The 17,161-nt window shown below is 43.0% G+C and overlaps 1 protein-coding gene across 8 annotated transcripts in view; it reads left to right on the top strand.

Moving 5' to 3' along the window:
* Positions 1-17,161, top strand: part of PLXNB2 (plexin B2) — a 259,839-nt gene that overhangs the window by 96,897 nt on the left and 145,781 nt on the right. Inside the window, exon 1 of one of the 8 annotated variants that reach the window (XM_048080830.2) lies at positions 15,784-16,025. The exons of the other annotated variants lie outside the window; for them this stretch is intronic. The gene's annotated coding sequence lies outside the window, so the exon portion shown is untranslated. Of the gene's footprint in view, positions 1-15,783; positions 16,026-17,161 lie in introns of those variants that run through there. 8 annotated transcript variants of the gene reach the window in all.

Here is a 17,161-nt window from a genome sequence, read left to right as displayed (position 1 = left end):
CCTAAACACATGCTGCGCTGGTTCACAGAATAGTTCACAATGGCTAGGATTCCTGAAAGTTTTAGAGACTCAGATCCATTTTTGTTATAACGAAGTGGCTAGGCCCAGCATTTCAAATATGTCTTCGCTGGACCCCCAAACCATACGGGATCATTTCTTCTGATGTTAACATCTGGATTCCGACATGACTCAAGTGCTTCCAGATTTTTTGTTTCCCTTGCATTTCTCAGCATGAAAATACCACAGTGGAGAAAAGCTATGTTCCTGTTAAACCAATAATGGATGTAAGAAAAGTATGTAAATAGTGTATTGCTTCCAAATTGCTAGCTGAGTAGGTTCGCTCCCTCCCCCCCAGTCACTTCTATTAATAACAGAATTTCACTGCTTTCTTCTCTACCACGAATCCCGTGGAAAAAAAAAATCAGCTCAGCCTTTTGGAAGGTAAGAATATCTTACAGGAGTCTCCTGACTAGCTAACAAGAGGTTAACTTCTAAATAAAACAAACAAAAAAAAAGGCTAAGTGCTGAGATTTTACTCTAGCAAAATCCTGTTGACTTTACAGGCCATTGGTTTGAATTAAAAATAGTAAAAACACTAGGTCTTCATGATATGGGACAGCACAGAGATGGCTGCTGACTGATTCCTGTGTTGCTAGTTTTGTACACTGTCACATATTCTTTGCTTTATCTGCCAAAGACAGTAGTTTGTAATTCAGACCGCCAAGAGACAGCTTCTTTGAGGGTAGCAGTATTAAAAATATTGCTTCTTCTTTGGCAAACCAGCAACATTTTTGTGTGTGTATAAGAAAGATGGACTGGATATTTTTGGATGCTCACTAATTCAATTCAGCTGTCCTTGTTGTTGTTTTGTTTGCTTGGTTTGGGAAAATGAGAGCAAAGGAGACTATATACAATTACATGAAAAACAATTCTTTATGGAGCTCTGGACCACCTTGTTCATATCTTCTTTATATATCCAAAAAAAAAAAATCGATCATTTCCTGTCTATTTTAATTTGTAATTCAAAACATGTATCCTTGTAATGGGCAGACCAATTTGGTTTTATCAAAGTATTCATCTGAGGGTAATATCTCCTGCACTGCCTGGTATACCAGCTCACGTACCTGCAGTGTCTGTTCATCTTTGTGTTTAAGAATTTACTTACACAGCAAAAGGTAAGAAAGCTTATGGGCAGGAAAACATTTCTTTTTAAAATGGTAGCAAGGCTTGTGGAAAACATTGCTGCAAAACCTCCTTTGAGGGATGGTACCCCAAACCCTGAAGCAACTGCACGCTTTGAAAGCAAAACCACATTATCGCAGGATGATTGATGGGTTTTTGTGCACAGGAAAAGAAAATGGGTATGGTCGGAGGACAAGCTGGGGCTACTTTTCATCTAAACCCATAGGCAGCTGCTCTGTTTGCCATGTGGCTTCATTCAGCAAGAAGAGCAGGCTGGAGCAGACAGGATGCCAGCCTTGTGCACTGTTATAAAAGGGTGAAATATAGTGCGGGATGGGAAGGAAAATGAAAGTTGGGGAAGCAAACAAAGGGAAGAAGGATAAAAATCTCTTTGAGATACTGTGATGCCCAAGAAAATCTTTAGACCTTTGAAGATAAGTGGCTGTTATTTGTTCTTGGGTTTTGTTTTTCTTTCTGGGGGTGCTTGGTGTTTCACATCGTGTGTCCTTTGTTAAAAGTGAGTGAGAGGGGGTTTCTCCATATGGAGAGGTCTCTTTCTTTCCCAGCTGGAGAAGGTGATTACTCAGGAGAACGTTCTTAAAACCCCACTGAATCTTGGGATCCCAACAGATAGTCCCAATATATTTAACATCTTAAGCTTTGTTTTTGAATGGCCTATTCCTATTGCTCCCTTACCACTAGCAGGAGATACACTTTTCTATGTTGCATCTGTTAGCAGCCAATAGCTTGGCCCGTGGCAACTGAGAACTTGTACCAAAACCATGGGTTTAGCGTGCTCACGAGCACTTGGAGGTTCTTGACAGGACTGGATTATTTTAATTGACTTAATGAAGTCAATGCACTGTACAAACAAGAGAGAGACTGTTTTCAGGTTGAGGCACATTAGTTTGCCAGTAGTAAAACCTAAATTGCAGTATATTATACATCCATTCCTAGAAGATGCGAGTTGTTAAAGTTGTGTAAGAAGTTCATGCTCCAACTGCTGCACTCTGGTTTTGTACCTCCTCAAATCTCCAGCTTCCCTCGGAGCAACACAAGTCTGGGAAGTGAAGGCACGAACCAGGGACTTTTCTGTGTACAGTTTACATTTATTAAGAAATGTACAAAGGGATCTGGGCTAAATGTAATGCTGGTTGTACACTGCGTTCAGGATGCTTAGGCGGAGAGGGAAGTGATGATCAAAACACTTCCTACAAAAATTGAAGCCTGTGTCGACTTTTGAAGCTTTTGAATAAGTACCTTCCTGCATGATTAGTTTATGCTGTGGCATCATCGTTGTGGATGATACATACAACTGGCAAAACCTGCTGGTTATGCTCCTGGGATGTTGACTTTTTTCATATTTTTTGTCTCTCAATGGGCAGCGTGTAGGTTAAGCTTCCTATGGGTGACTGCAGCTTTGAGCACTTGCTTCATAGCTAAAATTGGAGCACAGCTGAGAGGCAGGAGGGCTGTTAGGCATCTGTGGGATCCTGCCTGCTTTTAAAATGTATTTCCAAGGTTTCTAATTGGCGTAAATCACCTAGCCCTTCAGGGACAGCTGGGTTTGTTTTAAACTTGCTAGGTAGGATTTAATATTGGAGTAAACAGTTGGTCCATAGCAAGAAAGTTGAGAGGAATCTCAGGACTGTGATGGAACAGTCCTTATGAGGCAGATACAACATTACTTCAGCACCAAATGAATGTATTTTGGGTCAACCACGTAGGCATAGAAACCATGGGGGCATCACTGGGCACGCTGGGGTGGTCCTGCAGCTCGGACTGGGCTCCCTGCTTCCCTGGGCTGCTCAGCTCTTCCTCACATCTCATCACCTTCACTCCTTTCTGCATTCCCCCTGCTTTCCTTCAGCTCTTCTCTTCATTTTTCTCCTCTCAAGTTGGCCAAACTCTCCCCGTCACCTGCAGTTAGCGGGTTTGCTGCATTTGCTTTCCTCGAGCCTTCATCCCTTGCCCTTTGCAACGCCTGTTATGGGCTCCTGGGAGCAGGCACTGTCTACCAGCTGGCTCACGGTGCCATCCTGTTCAATAGTCAGGCCTGGGATGGATATAAATGCTGCCTTACATTATTTCTTATATAAAGATACCAGCCTAGCGCTGAGGGTAATTCATCACTGCCCTCGCTAGCCTCAGAACGGCGTGGCTGAAAGCAGGAGGTTGGGCACGTCATCTTTGTTTTTTTTAACCCGGTTATACTTAAACTTAGATGAAAGGGTAACAAGTGGTTAAAAACAATGTCAGGTGGCTGGCTCACAGGGACTTAAATAGCATAAATACCCAGGAATAATTTGAAAGGCGTCTCAGGTAATATGAAGATGTATATATCTGCTAACTGCCTGGGCAAATTAGAGAATTAATTGAAAGGGAATGTTAGCTTGTTAGCTGAGCAAGCTGATGTCAAGAAAACCTGCAGCTTGTTTTTGAGTCTTAGTGATTTTTTCCAGAATAACCTATTATGAAATGATACTTTGGAAAGCAGCCTCTGAACAGAGGCGAGGGTTTGGATAAATTAGCAGCTTCCTTATGTATTTTAATTGCATTCTTATTCCAAGAAGTGATGTTCCTTCTTCCTTCCTGCCTCCTCTACACTAGAGATTAAACAACATGCTTAAAACTTATTTTTGACTGGGGAAAAACTCATATGCAAAATATCGTGAGCAATCCTCTCATTTGTGCAAGTATTTGTATATTTTTGTAAATCGTATTAAATTGCTAAGATTTGTCCAGTAAAGTCCAGATGCCGGTTGTCAAAAGGAGTACTTAAAAATGCTCAAAACGGGAAGGGCACCTTTGAATATATGCTCCTGTAGAGGAAAGGTGGGCGTCTTTTCACATTTTTGTCATGCAGCTGTTGCAATGTGTGAGAGGGAGGAGAGATGGGACCGGTGTAAGCATTTATAAGACTGAGCACTGAGTAATAATGCAGAACCACCCTGCTGGAAAGAAACCACCCTGGATCAGCGTTACTTTTATTCGTTTCTGTTTTGGGAACCCTGGGGATCACTTACCACTCCTTAAAACTGCTGAATTCCCCAAGTAGAGAGGAGGAGGGCTTCCAAAGCAGGGAGAAACGCTTGTTGTCCCGTGATCCCTTTGCTCCTAGAGGTGGGGATTTGTGAGCCACTCGTGGAGGCCAGGAAAGCAGAGAGGGCAGTACAGCAGGGCTGTCAGCTGCTGCGTGGGTGTTGTGCTGTGTGTGCCCAGTAGGTCACTGCGTGGCTGTCACTACAAAATCAGTAGTGCCACCCTAATCTTGTAGGGAGGGGACGGGAAGGCACAAATACACGACATAGCGCAGGGAAGGATGTATAGTTCCTATTTCTCTCTTTCAAAGTGGATTTGGATTTCAAACAGCAGTCTGAATTCATGTGCGGATCAGATTGAATGCATACAGTGAAAGTTAGCACTTTTTTTGTTTTGCCAGAAAACAGAATACTTTCAAAGAGCGTACTGCAATTCAGTGGCCTAAACTTCCTCTCAGGTATCCTAATTCTGAGTTACAGTTCATCTTCCAAGGGCTGATAGCAACCTAGTACAATGGCTGATGTGAAAAGTGAGAACAGATTATCACTGACCATACTTGAAAGAGAAATGCATAATGGCAGACTTCAAAGGCAGCCTCACGATCACGGGTGTATGATTAAGGTGGAACACTTTCTTTTTTTTTTTGTGGGTTATGAAATGTTATCCATGGGTATTTCTGCAAGTGGAAGTAGGATTAAATATGTATCAGAATTAGCATATTATAGTTTGATCATAGAATGGGTTTGGATTGGAAGGAATCATTGCAGGTCAGCTATAAGTGCGCAACTTTCTTCCGTAGAATGAGCTGCAAACCACAGGCTGCATAAGTGTTTTTGAATAAAATATTTATGCATTTAGTGTTCGCCACTGTTACTGATTTAGCCTAGTCATTGGAATACAATGTTCTATTTATTGTGTATTGTTACAGCGTAAGTGCTGCCAGTTGATTTATAAACACCAATAAAAATTGGTATTTTAAATTCCTTCTTATTTTTAAAGAAATGTGCCAAAATACATGCCAGTCTCTTCTAGTATCTGCAGCCCTCTGCGCAGGTGCATTTTGATTGAAGTGAAGATTGCTCTGAAATTAAACTTCGAACCCTTAAGTGGGTAATTGGGAAAGGAAGCCATAAATTGTTTCTTCGTTAGGCAACTTGCAAGACTGAGAAATCAATTACAGGGGCAGTGAGGGGAGGGAGGGATGGCTTTTCATTTTGTTTTGGTTTTATTTTTTTCTTAACAGTGCATTTTGAAAGTAAAGATTTGGGAAAGAGAAAATAAAAAATAATAATAACGTTTTGTCCAAGTTTGGTAAGCTAATTTTGTCTTGGCAAACTATGTATTTAAACAGTACCTGCATTTTGCATGTTTATTAAATGAAATACACAATATCGTTATTAGGGCACCCCTTAAGGGAGGACACCTTTTTGCTTTTCAAAAATATTATGATTTTATGCAGCATCTCAATGCATTACTTATTCCATTTCGGTCTCTTATTAGTGCCTTTGGGGAACAAGGGGACTTTTTCCCTAAAACTCGCTAACTGTAAGCTCTCGGTATCAATCTCGTCTATTTTTTCACAGCTGCCTCGCATCTTAGTGCTACCAGGGGATTTCCAGGTAGTTTTTTTCCTGTGCAAAAGCATTATTTTCTTCTCTGCTGTTCTCCTAACAAGAATACTGAACAGTTGGGAGAATATTTTCCTGTCAACTCCTTTGCTGATACCGGTAAGGGAGAGGCCGTGTTTCTTACAAGGGAGAAGATACAAAAGCTGATGAATCCTCTGTAAAGAGAATCTAATTTAACGTCTGAAAGTTGCTTGACCAGATATTATTGGCTTGATGGATGACAGTCCCTCAGGAGCATATACAGATAAGCTGCCTTCATTATTTATGGGCATTCATTAAAGTAAGCAGCAAAAACCTTATTGATCTTCCAGATTCACCTCTGAGGAATTAGAGAAGTCTATTGTCCTAGGTGAGAATCCAGAAAGATGTTTTTTATGAGGATATAATATCAACATATTGTAAGATTGTATGCTACAGTACCTTTGGCTAGATGAACGACCTTTTTCAAAGTATGCTTTTCCCGTCAAAGTATGAACTTTTAATTTTATGGAAGATGAGAAAAAATGTAGCTATCCAGGGATCTAAGTTACTCAAGAGTAAACATTTCACTTAAGTAATTTTATGCCTGCAATCCACACTATATCATTTCAGGACGTTAAACTGTGCTGGGGAGGTGTGAAGTGCTTTTTCCAGGCTAGAGCTATCCCTGCCAGTTTATGGAGCAACTGAGAGATTGCTTGCTGAGGCGCCTCATTTGTGGAGCAGTCGGTCCCTGAAAGTTTAGGGGTGGAAAAGAAGCAAAAAGCATTTTGTCTGCAGCCTTTCTGTCAGCGTATGGTGTGCCACGGAGAACAGGGAAGTCGTCTCCCTGCAAGAGAAAGGAGCCTCATTTAGTCGGAGTGATGTCTACGAGACGCCAGCTAGCTCTGTGGAAGGACCATTTCCTATAAAACATACTGGGGGGCTGCCAGAAGGCTCGAGCAAATTTTGGAGTGTGCCAAGCCACATGTCTCCCAGCCTGTTCCCTTCCCTTGCATCTCTTCGTTAGATCCCTTATGTTTTTGTGGAAGCTGGGGAATATGCTAGTAAGCAAACAATGCTCTAAGTAGATTATTTTGTTCCATTTGCATCTAAAAAAGCAGATACAGCATAGCCAGACTGACTGGGGAAGGGGGGGGGGGGGGAAGGGAAGAAGTATAGACGTTAAAATAATTGATTAAACAAGTTACATTTGTCCTTTCTGACTTAAAGTATCTTTTCATATGTTTTTTCATTCCCGTATGTACATTGTTTTGTTTGTTTGTTTAGTTGATGCTCGTATGCTCCTTGTCTTTGCACTACTGACGTACCTCTCGTCCTAGATCTTCTTTTCTATCTGTATACTCTTTTCTTTCCAGCCACATACCGTGCCAGATAACATATTGTTAAGAACCAGCCACGCACTCCTCATTCCTTTCAGAAAGGCAGTGTTGCAATGCTTCAGACAGGGACGCCCATTTATTTTCTCTCGCAGGACAAACACAACTCCTACGCACGCAGGTTGACTCACCGGCGAGAACATAGAGGATAGAGGCACCAGCTCGAAACGGCAGCGCCAGGGCTGCTCCTCAGAGCTGGGTGCCCTCGGGTGACCTGGGACGAGCTTCATCGATCCCCTGCTTTGGTTGACAGTGGCCTTTGCTGGAGCATGACCGTACTTTCTCAGTTAACATAGCATTATTAATTACTAATGCTAAAATGGGTATGCTCAGAGTCAAGTTAAATACCTGTAACGCTTAATACTGAACGTTGTAAAACGCCTCACCAGCAAAAACGCGCCAGTCTTTTTTTGTCGTTAAAAGGCAGCGTGGCTTTCCTGAATTGTGCTGAACATGCTATCACATAAATAATATAGGTGATTAAATGGCGAGATGCGGGAGGCTGCGCAGGACCCTGGCCAGCTTTGGGTTGAGTTCTGGGGTTTCTGGGATGGAGAACCCCTGGGGCAGGGAGGGGAGGGTGGAAGTTCACCCCGCTAGCATGCAGCAGCACACTGCCCAGCTTTTTAATTCAGATTGCTAGGCATCACCACAGCAAAAATATCACACAGATATGCAGAAACCATATCATACTGTATTGCGAGTTTGGAATTTTAGGTGCTGCATTCGCTTGTCCCATGTCTTAGAAGCCTCTGTCTCAGTTTGTGTACATTGTACAAGGGTTGCCTTAAACACAAATCTATCTGTTCTCCTAATTTTGTAGTTACCAAAAATTCCTTCCCATTTCTACACCTGGCCTTGGGTGAGTGCACAGCTAGCTGCATTCATCCCCCTTGACGTGCTCTTGCTGCGCGCTGCTGTCCCCTTCACCCTGAACGTGCAAGGTCTGCAGCCTAGAGAGCAATTCGGTCATTTATCAGGCTTAGAGTCAGCAGGCAAGTGGAAAACCTTATGAGAAGTTTTTCTGTCCTTTAGCGAGAGGATCCCAGCTCCCTGCCCTGCCATAACCAGCTCTGGCACAACGTCTTCCCAGGGGGTGTGGTGGATGGGAGCCCCTGGAGCACCAAACCGCACTGACCATGGAATCATAATTGCACGGTGCTAGAGCAAGTAGGATACCATTCACCTGTATATTGAGAAGCAAAATATACCATAAATAAGCTACATCTTGTTTCAGTCAATTTAACAGTCTTTTTTTTTTTTAAATAAGCATTAAGTCTTCATGGCTTTATGTGCACGAAAGCTTGCAGTCACTCAGCTTAAATGGTTTTGCCTTCCTCCCGTTTTTCCCTTCTTTGTAGGTATTAGCTTTTCTGCGTGGAAACCAAGAGTTTCTCAGCAGAAAGGTGATGCATTGAAGTTCTCTAGCTGAAAGCTTATGTTCTACTTGTCAGTTCCATTACCACATTTAAATAGTCAATGGTTTTATGATTAGATTTCCAATGACATTAATCATTTACTGGCTCTAGAATGCAAGCTGATCTGTATTTTTATTGAGAGCTTGTGTAGCTACTGAAAACTTGTTTCCCAGACACTTTTGAAGCAGAAAAGGCTGTAGCACAGTGCCTGCATCTCATAGAGGGCTAGTTTGACTTGAGGACCAAGCAGGTTTTAAAAAATGTATATATATTTTTAAAGGTAGAGTGAAGCAAGTGTGTCTTCTGATAAATGTGCCTCCACCCTTACATTAAATGACATTGGGCATATTCTTACTGCTTGTGGCTTTTTTATTTTTATATTTTTTCTAATGGGAGCAACATATCCTTCTGCAAATTCACGGTCAAACAGATCTCGTGCCACACTGCTATGGAGAATAAGTAGCACAGAGTAAGGAGCTACCCTCTAGTCAGAGCAGCTACGCAGTATGTGGGTGGGCCATCCCTATCTCCTCCGCAGCGCGGGGAAAGGCTGCAGTCCGGTGGGAATTCTCAGCTACCCGTGAAATCACAAAACCTCTGGCTGCACCCCACATTTCCTCATTCCTTGTCTTGAATCAACTTGTGACCTTGCCTCTATAGAGCTGCTTCTGGCAGCCCTGCCCCACTGTGCCTACAGCCTTCAAAGTCCCTCTGGGGTAGGGGGGCTCGTTCACGTCCTCCTCAGTGGAGGACATCGAATTGCTCGGGACACTCACTCTTTATCATGACATGGGTAGCACTCTGCCTCCTCATGTAACAGTCTGGTTACACCCTCTTTAGCTTAGCACTGGAAGAACAAAGGGCTGAGAATACTGTACATCACGCTCTTCTGTGCTCCATATCTCTTTTTCACCCTGGCAAGTCCTTTTTTTTTAATATTTATTTGTAAACTGTATTCCCTGATGGTCTGATGTAATCTGCAAGAGTTGAGTTTGGACTGTGTACAACAGTTAGAAAAGGAGCCTTATTTCAGGAGAAGTAGATCCTCATGGTTGTATATCTAATCAAGGTTAGAACATTTCTGCTCACAGAGTAACTTTGCAGATTTGATTTATTTTTTTTTTCCCCGCCATGGTGAGAGCCTTTATCTATGTTGGAACCTGTGTCAAGTACATTTGAACAATACTATTTTGTCTGAATCTGTAAAATACGCTTTTGGTAACTTTCTCAGTTTCTAAGTAAAGCTGTTAATTTTTACTCCTGCCAGGCAATAAAACTTAGCAGAGGAATATAAGGTAATTGCATGGATGGGTTCATTTGGAGCTAGATAATTTCATGGTTTGTTCACTTGGTTAGAGAGTAGGAGAGAGGAGGATGAGAAAAACAGAAGGTGCTTTAAAATGCAGTTTTCAGATTTCTCACCTAATAACGGCTGGCACTGGTGTTTGAATAGAAATGCATAATTTCAACTTGTATAATTTGACTGTGGTGGTTTTGTAGATGCTTCTATTTTGGAAGATATTTGTGTTCGATGGTTCTTTTCTGACAGTTTTCTGACTTCTCCTTTTTGATGCAGCTTCCTTTGGAAGTTCCTTGTTTTCATTCTGGGCTTTTTTTCCTCCCCTAAAAATACTGTGGCGAGTAATAACCGCAGAAAGCTTCTTTGGATACCCTCCCGCTTGAGCTGTTAAGAGCTTGAGTAATCTTGTTTATCAATTTCCACAGAACAAAAGATGGAAATGTCGTTTTTATACAAAGGCTGTTGTGGGGCTTTGTTTTTCAGACAGTTTGTTGCGGTCACCATAGATGTGAAAAGTGAAATCTGCCAGCCTTTTCAGCTCGGGTGATAAAAGTTCAAGTATTATGTGGTCGGACATTGGTAGGTTTGGTTTGTCTGCAGATGGAACTTGCGCTGGGAAAGCTCAGCATTTCCTGTTTAAAAAAGGCTTGGCTTATTAGCCAAAGGTCTTCCAGACGAAGCTGGAAATGTCACGGTGTGGTTGCTGGTTGGGATGGAGGGGGCTAACTGCGACATAAACCAGCTCCATGGTGCCGCTCTGACGTCGCTCTGGAGATCTTACACGTCTTATAAGGAGCGGCTGAGGGAGCTGGGGTTGTTCAGCCTGGAGAAGAGGAGGCTCAGGGGTGACCTTATCACTCTCTACAGGTACCTTACAGAAGGCTGTAGCGAGGTGAGGACTGGTCTATTCTCCCACATGCCCAGTGTTAGGACGAGGGGGAATGGGCTAAAGTTGCGCCAGGGGAGGTTTAGGTTGGATGTTAGGAAGAACTTCTTTACCAAAAGGGTTGTTAGGCATTGGAATGGACTGCCCAGGGAAGTGGTTGAGTCGCCATCCCTGGAGGTCTTTAAGAGACGTTTAGATGTTGAGCTTAGTGATATGGTTTAGTGGAGGACTTGTTAGTGGTAGGTCAGAGGTTGGACGCGGTGATCTTGGAGGTCTCTTCCAACCTAGATGATTCTGTGCTCTTAACCACTAAGTTGACTTGGAAGGAGCATCTCAGCCCGGACCTTCAGTGTAGCAGACGGTGGGGTGAGTTCATGCAGGCATTTTCTGTGCCAGTGAGCGCTTACACTCGCGTGAGCAGGCTCGCCCCAAGGAGTGAGAGCTACAGACACCCGAGCATAGCAAGGGGCAGCAGCAGCGGTGTGGGAACCTGAAGTCACAGAAAAATGAGCACATGCAGCTTTTTTTGGTGTTGTTGCTTTTCAAGCGCCAAAATAGACACCTTGTGTGGCACTGAGGTACGCTTGGTGTGCTGGGTGTGTTCGCATGCGTTGCATGGGGGATGCTCGATGGCAGGCTGGAGCCACCGCTGCATTTCATTCATTTTAAGATTCAGCACAGGACTGTGGAGCTTTGTTGAAACCAAAGCTTCCCTGGCTTTCATAGGAAGTTCGCTGAGATTATGGAGCAACGATGGAGTTCCTATTACTAAATCTGAGGAGCTTTGTGTTACCGCTCTGAAACCAGAGCAGCTTCTGGAATTAAGGCTGTTTATAGGTGAATATGGCTTAGGGTATTGTGGAGTTTGCTGTTACAAGTATTCCTTCACAGCCCTCCACCTCTTCCAGCTTTTCTGCCAATTCAGGTGAATATATAGCAGGGCAAATTACGAGTCTCTGAGGAGAAGTATTTTGAAGGGAGCTCTTTGATCTATGTCAATAGCAGGAAGAATTGGTCCTCCATCATAACAGTTTGTATGTTTTTTAATAGTTCTGCTTGGTCTTAGGTAGTATTACGGAGCAAACCCTTCCCCTGCCTCCTTCCCTCTGTACCCCTGATTATATTAGGAACATTTTAAAAGAATATAAGGATTTTAGAGTTTGTCTGAATGTCTCCGACAATATAATCATTTTATCCAGCCCAAGAGGGAAAGATGCAAATCCGACAGTTTTCTAAACACCCCGAACAAACTCATTTGTCAGACTGAGAAAATGTTGAGTACCCATATGGCAGAGTGAAAAGTCAACATGTTAATTCCTTAAGTTAGACAGGTTTTGTTGTGTTGGTTGCTTTCTTTTTTCATTATACAAGACCTGTGCTGCCTACATTTATCCTCCAGCTATGGGCTGAATTCCTTTATAATGAAGTGAAACTGTTCAGATCCTGTTTTACCTGTTCTTCAGCTTCCTATTTCACTTTTTTTTTGCTCATATTTTTCCCCCTGCATGTTTTACCCTTGTTCAGAACAAGTCATACAATCAGATAAGTCCCCTTAGCCAAAACCTCGGGCACATGGTTTGCAGTTGTTTTTAGCACAGATTTATTGTCCTGAACTTCTGGGGGTGGTTACTTCTGGCGACCACCCAGTTCAAGCTCTATTAAGACCTACAGCTATACGCAAAATGTTGTCATAAGGCACCCCATACCTTACCACAACAGCTAAAATTGGCTGGAAAACTATGATGTCCAGGACAGCCAGATGAGCACCCCGACATGTCACCTTTTTTTGTTTGTTTGTTCCTTCTTTCTGTCAGTCTTCCAGCCCTTCCCCAGCTGGAGCAGTTCAAATCACAGAGACACATCTTAGAATGGATATTTTGGAGTGTCTGTCTCTGTCCGTGTGCGTTTCAGGTTTTCAGCACTGGGATACTGTAATTGCTTGTATTTCTCTCTGTTTGTCACACTGTTTCTTTAATGCAATCCTTTGGGACTCATCTTTGCAAACTGTGTAAATGTGCACACCTCCTGCCCTGTACAGAAGCACAAGCCATCAAGGCAGGTTTTAGATTTTGGCATAGCAAGCAAAACCATGTAACCTGTGCTGGGATACAGAGCAGGAGGAAGGGAAATGCAGTATTGGAAAGAAAGCGAGTTTGAATCAAAGCGGAGCTCCACTTCCCCCCACCCCTGGGTTTTGCTGAGTGTACCAGTACAAGTCATTTTCATTTATTATTCATGTTGTTTGAGCCTTTAGTTTTACTTCAAGCCTTGTTGATAAGAAATTTTGACGATGTGCAATTGTAAGTTGGTTAGGAAGTTTGTTATCCTCCCAAATAGCCAGTAGCTAAGAGCTGAAGAAGCCTAGCTGAATTGATCCTTTACGAATAAATTTCCCAGAGCTGACCTCAGAAGTGGGTCTCCCTAATGATTTCATCGTCATCTGCCTGCGGACAGGAATAATAGCAGGCAATCTTCTTTGGCTGCATACAAGCAACTGCAATACATCTGTCTGAACAGCCCAGTCATCCATAAGCAAGTTCCGAGCTACTCAAAACCTGGGTAATATGCGGAGGATGGCAGGCAGACAGTTGAATTTCCTGGCACTTCCGTGCACTCCTGCTGCCTGCTGTTTGCTGTGCGGTGGTGAACGAGGACAGGCTCTCTCCACCTGATTACTGGGAGGAAGCTGGCAGCATCCAGGACCCTTGCGCCTTTCCTCACCCTGCTGCCATCACTGTCACGCGCCCTGAACGGAGGAGGAGCGTGGTTGTCCCAGGAGCAGTGCTCTGGCCACAGGTTCTAACTTATTAAAATAAATCTTCATAAAAATGAGTCTGTGCTGAGCAAGGATTGGCTGCCCTGTGCGCATGCCAGGGAGCCAGCTCGCCCTTTTAGAAATGCATGAAACATCCCGGTGCGCTTGACAGTGCCAAACACTTCCCTGTCTGTCTCGGTTTTCCCTCCAGATCATCCTTCCAAATAAATAGCTTGCTTGACACAAAAAGGGATGAAGTTAGTTTGAAGCCAGACTTGGAGTCAAAGCATATGTGTCCTTCCATGTCGGGCGCTGGCTGGGCATGCCGGCTGCTCCTTGACCAGATCCCAAAACTTCCCACCAGGGGAGCAGAGGCTGTGGCATGAAAGCCCTGACCTGGGCTTGGCGCTGCTGTTGCAAGGCCTGTAACTTGTCCACCGTGTCCACGTAGCTGCTTTCCTGGCCCGCACCCAGCACTGATTGTGCCAGACTGTTCTCAGCTTCTTGGTGCAGTAATGGGTAAGGAATGTTACAGGCACTTGAGTTTCTCCTCCTGGCAAGCTCTCTTCACTTAGCTCTTGCCTACCAATTACCCTGCACAACTGTACCTGGCTTTTCTTAAGCTCCGACTGTCACCACATGGGCTGTCCTGCGCTTACAGACCCGCTGCGAACTGACTCAGCCAAGGGATCCCAGCCAGCAGCAAGGCAGCGCTCAAGCATTTGCTGCTGCCTCCATCGGTGCATAGGAGCCCCATGAACGGGCTCAGGACCTCGTGGGAAATCAAAGGCCTCTCCTAGAAATGTCTTTGGCATCGTGTAGCACTTCAGAGCTTCCCCCTTATGCAAAAAGCAAACAAACAGTGAAGTCGGCCGAGGCAGTAATGCTGAGATGATAGGCACATCAGAGGCGAGAAAGTCGAGTTCAGCCTGCAACACCGCAGAGCAGCGGTATGCTCTTAGCTTTCGTTGGTGGTATTACCGTCGTTGTATATTGACATCATACGGCAGCTGGATTTTTTAAGATGCTTGCCTTCACACCAAGGTTGTCATTTGCTAATTGTCTGTTCTCTGTGTTTTGGGCCTGAAATGTGTGCAAAGAGGTTTTGGAAGGAGAAATTGCCTGTTAAAGGTGGGTCTGTGTGGTTATTACACCGTCTGGAAGGGAGCTCATTTGGATATCATTTTGAAATTCAAAACCGGTGGGTGCAGGGAGGAGGAAAATTTGTTTCTTCCTCCCTGTTCCCTTCCTCGGTCTTTCCTAGCATCTATCCACAGCCTGGATTGCCAGCTTTTTTGGTTTTGAGTGCCTTGCTTCTATTCTGTTTTTCTTGAGTTTTTAGTTTGCTTCTGTTTCAGTTTAGAAATAGTTCTTCCTGAACAATTTCTTCCTTCTATGCCACCTAACAAAACTAATTGTGGAATGATCTATGCAGGACCTCCCAAATTTCTGCTACTGTACAGCATTATTCCTGTGCTCTTTCACCACAAAAGACATGGAAAAAAAAGAAAGAGAGAACTAAATAAAAGGGAGGCTTATAGCTGAGAGACAGAAGTCTGAATTTGCAAACTAATGACTAATTTCCCTAAGTACTTGCCTACTCCTAATTACGTCTAGATTAGATTCTTGGATCGCTTGGGGCAGGGATATGTTCTTTAAGTGCCTTGCATGTCTACGTCATAAGAGAATAATTCTGAATTATGTGTAGCCAGTGAAATGCATCCCCCAGAATTAAATTCCACTTCTGTGCTCTGATTTTGGGGAGAGAACAACAGCTTGAAGATCATAATCAACCTGAGAATACTCCAGATTTTCCTGGCAAAAATCATCATTTACTTTATCCTACTTGCCCTCGTGGAAAAGCTTCAAGATCTCCGGGACTCTCAGTACTACAAAAATATGTATTTAACACACAGTAATGCTGTGCGCTCGTCACTGGGGCCCTGTTAGAGTACTGAAGAATGAATGATCGTGGTGCTTTAAAGAAAGTCTGCATCACTCCTTCTCCTGGCGAGGTTTTGCTGAGCCTGCTCCTGCCTTTCTTAATTGTTTCTGTGTCTGCGTGGTGAGAGGCAGTCCCTCCTGAGCATTCTCATACCATGAGTGAACACATTTCTCCACCCAAAACTTGTTGTGACACATCTGTTTCATATTGAGACTGCTGGTTTGCTGCTAAACCCTCCAGCACAGAGTAGTCTTTCAGGCATTTATTCTGCATTCCAGCTCAGAGCTATTTGCGAGGGGAAGAGAAAGCAATGCTGTGTCTTTCATTTAAAAAGAAAAGGAAAAAAAAAAGAGAAAATGACTACCTTTTGGAATGCAACTTGCCTTTTGTAGTAACCCACGTGGAGGGGAATGCTGTAAAGAAGACAGAGCCAGTGCTCGGCTTTCCAGATGGAATAACTGAGTTGCTTTGGTCAGCACGATATCCTAATATTTCTCCTCCATCTTCCAAGGTAGCTTGTTTGCTAGCTCATGTTTGCTTCTCTATCTTCTTTTTTTCTTTTTTTTTTTTTCTTGTTTTGTGTTGTTGCAAGTCATGTCTTTGGCTGTGGTAGACATCTCATAGATTTCTGGTAGTATCACAAGAGTATACAGTTCATATGTAACTACTGAGGAGGGACCTAATGCATCTTTGTGACTTGCAAGCACATTCTTGCAAGAGCAAAATAATTTTCAGGAGTTCATGTTAGGTGATGTGGCCATGGGCACTGCTGTTGGCTTTCCTAATGAAAATTGGTTGTTTCATATGATGGGACAAATTTCAGCTAGGTGTTTCCTTTTTCTTTCATTTACTTATTTTTTTCCAGAAAATTACATATCACATAAACGCTATTCAAGATTTAAGATATTTATTTTTCTATTAGAGAAACAAGCAAACGAAAAGTACCCATTAAAGCAGTTCCAATGAGAACCGATATTGTTACAGCGTGTTTTGTTCTTAATTATTATGTTCCTGGCTGCAAACACTAAAATACTTCCTGTTGAAATTGGTTACTAACTTAATGTTCTCTTTAATATTTAGACGTGCGATTCTTGGTTCCCTCTGACTTAACTAGGGCTAATTATCCTTCTTGCCAAACATTTTTTAAAATCCTTTCTGTCCTGTCTTTAAATGATATGGCAGAAAAAAAACACACTAGTAATAGCATTTGAATTAAACTTGCTGAAGGGGAGTAGGATGAGGAAGCAGAATTCTCGTTTAGTTTCATAGGTGTTTTTTTCCTTACAGAGATTCATATTGTTTTGTGCAAAGTAATAAAATCACTAGCTTTTAATTAAATTAAAACAATAGCTTGCCTAAATCGTAACTACATAATTTGTAAGTAGCTATATGCATTAAGATTCCCTTTTAATTATGAATCAACCCAGAATGCTTCCTATAACCTGAAGAACACTGACATCAGTGGCTTCCATAAACACCTACAGCCAATGCAAATGTCCTGTTTCTTGATTCCTGTTGTGTGCACTTCAGTTATGTTTAATTCATTGTGTTCTTCAATTCCTGCCACCCCTCTGGCTCATTTGCACGATGTAGCAAACTGTACTTGATCGTCGCTTTTGTACGCTCTCGGCAGCCTCGGGGAGGTGG

The sequence above is a fragment of the Anser cygnoides genome, chromosome 1, assembly GCF_040182565.1.
Source record: "Anser cygnoides isolate HZ-2024a breed goose chromosome 1, Taihu_goose_T2T_genome, whole genome shotgun sequence".
Lineage (NCBI taxonomy): Eukaryota > Metazoa > Chordata > Aves > Anseriformes > Anatidae > Anser > Anser cygnoides.
The sequence above is the reverse complement of the archived record's forward strand: the minus strand, read 5'-3'. Positions and strand labels throughout refer to the sequence as shown.